Genomic DNA, 3,053 nt, shown 5'->3' with positions numbered 1-3,053 from the left:
CTTCCCAACCACTGCTTCCCTTTCGTGTCCCTCGACTCTAATAACTGCCATCTGGTTTCTGTACAAATTGTAAATAGCCTTTTGCTCCCTGTATTTTACCCCTGCCACCTCCAGAATTTGAAAGGGAGTATTCCAGTCAACATTGTCAAAAGCTTTCTCTAAGTCTACAAATTCTAGAAACATAGGTTTGCCTTTCCTTAATCTTTCTTCTAAGATAAGTCGTAGGGTCAGTATTGCCTTACGTGTTCCAACATTTCTACGGAATCCAAATTGATCTTCCCCCAGGTCGGCTTCTACCAGTTTTTCCATTCGTCTGTAAAGAATTCGTGTTAGTATTTTGCAGCTGTGGCTTATTAAACTGATAGTTGGTAATTTTCACATCTGGCAACACCTCCTTTCTTTGGGATTGGAATTACTATATTCTTCTTGAAGTCTGAGGGAATTTCGCCAGTCTCATACATCTTGCTCACCAGATGGTAGAGTTTTGTCAGGACTGCCTCTCCCAAGGCTGTCAGTAGTTCTAATGGAATGTTGTCTACTCCCGGGGCCTTGTTTTGACTTAGGTCTTTCAGTGCTCTGTCAAACTCTTCATGCAGTATCGTATCTCCCATTTCATCTTCATCTACATCCTCTTCCATTTCCATACTATTGTCCTCAAGTACATCGCACTTGTATAGACCCTCTATATACTCCTTCCACCTTTCTGCTTTCCCTTCTTTGCTTAGAACTGGGTTTCCATCTGAGCTCTTGATATTCATACAGGTGGTTCTCTTTTCTCCAAAGGTCTCTTTAATTTTCCTATAGGCAGTATGTATCTTACCACTAGTGAGATAAGCCTCTACATCCTTTCATTTGTCCTCTAGCCATCCCTGCTTAGCCATTTTGCACTTCCTGTCGATCTCATATTTGATACGTTTGGATTCCTTTTTGCCAGCTTCACTTACGGCATTTTTGTATTTTCTCCTTTCATCAATTACATTCAGTATCTCTTCTGTTACCCACAGGATTTCTACTAGCCGTCGTCTTTTTACCTACTTGATCCTCTGCTGCCTTCACTATTTCATCCCTCAAAGTTACCCATTCTTCTTCTACTGTATTTCTTTCCCCCATTCCTGGCAAATGTTCCCTTATGCTCTCCCTGAAACACTGTAGAACCTCTGGTTCTTTCAGTTTATCCAGGTCCCATCTCCTTAAATGCCCACCTTTTTGCAGTTTCTTCAGTTTTACTCTACAGTTCATAATCAATAGATTATGGTCCGAGTCCCCATCTGCACCTGGAAATGCCTTACAATTTAAAATCTGGTTCCTAAATCTCTGTCTTACCACTATACAATGTATCTGAAACCTTTTAGTATCTCCAGGGTTCATCCATGTATACAACCTTCTTTCATTATTCTTGAACCAAGTGTTAGCTATGATTAAGTTGGTTGGTTGATTGGTTTGGGGAAGGAGACCAGACAGCGTGGTCATCGGTCTCATCGGATTAGGGAAGGATGGGGAAGGAAGTCGGCCGTGCCCTTTCAGAGGAACCATCCCGGCATTTACCTGGAGTGATTTAGGGAAATCACGGAAAACCTAAATCTGGATGGCCGGACGCGGGATTGAACCGTCGTCCTCCCGAATGCGAGTCCAGTGTCTAACCACTGCGCCACCTCGCTCGGTATGATTAAGTCATCTTCTGTGCAAAATTCTACCAGGCAGCTTCCTCTATCATTTCTTAATCCATTCCATATTCACCTACTACGTGTCCTCCTCTTCCTTTTCCTACTGTCGAATTCTAGTCACCCATGACTATTAAATTTTCGTCTCCCTTCACTATCTGAATAATTTCTTTTATCTCATCGTACATTTCATCAATTTCTTCATCATCTGCAGAGCTAGTTGGCATATAAACTTGTACTACTGTAGTAGGCATGGGCTTCGTGTCTATCTTGGCCACAATAATGTGTTCACTATGCTGTTTGTAGTAGCTGACTCGCACTCCTATTTTTTATTCATTATTAAACCTACTCCTGCATTACCCCTATTTGATTTTGTATTTATAACCTTGTATTCACCTGACCAAAAGTCTTGTTCCTCCTGCCACCGAACTTCACTAATTCCCACTACATCTAACTTTAACCTATCCATTTCCCTTTTTAAATTTTCTAACCTACCTGCCCGATTAGGGGATCTGACATTCCACGCTCCGATCCGTAGAACGCCAGTTTTCTTTCTCTTGATAACGACGTGCTCTTGAGTAGTCCCCGCCCGGAGATCCGAATGGGGGACTATTTTACCTCCGGAATACTTTACCCAAGAGGACGCCATCATCATTTAATCATACAGGGTTCATGCTGTTAGTGATTTTCGCATTCTTTTTAACTATTGCAATGTGGAAAACAAACTCCTTTTAAGGGTGTAGTCATCTCCCCAGCTAAGGACAAAAGTCGTGGCAGCCGACTCCAGATTTGAGTAAAAGGGATACACAAACGCCAGCATAATCTCATATGCATTAAAACAGATATTAACCAGAATCAAAGAACTTTAGAAAAATTATCATTATTTTACTTAAATAATAATTATTGTTAAAATTATTATTTAGCAGAACCAGCACGGAATAATAATGTATTATTATTTCCGTAAATTCGATTTGTTTCATAAAAATGCTGTAACATGGACATCATTTTTATTTTTAAGAATCAAGTGTAGGTAAATGATGCAATCAAAAGGAAAGAAGCTGCTAGAGAAATGGGACCTCAATGTGCTTGCCACTGGAAATGCACAACAAAGATAGGAGAAGTGGCTTCCACGATATTCCATGGCTCCTGAAACTTTGGGAATTTTGACGTGCGAAACAACTATGTTATTTCAGTACCTCAATGGCACCTCCAAACTGCACCAAACAGAAAAAAAGGAAAACTGAGCAGTATTCTAGAAAGATAATTTATATATTCCGGTAAGGTGCAAGGAAAAGTCATCAAAGTCTGTACGGCAGCATTTCTCCCTGGTGTTTGGGCTACAAAAATCAAGAGGAAGAGTGGAAAACATCGTACAGCAAGTTGCTAGTGGTA

This window comes from Schistocerca nitens, chromosome 5 (genome assembly GCF_023898315.1).
Source record: "Schistocerca nitens isolate TAMUIC-IGC-003100 chromosome 5, iqSchNite1.1, whole genome shotgun sequence".
NCBI lineage: Eukaryota > Metazoa > Arthropoda > Insecta > Orthoptera > Acrididae > Schistocerca > Schistocerca nitens.
Note: the sequence above shows the minus strand (reverse complement) of the source record.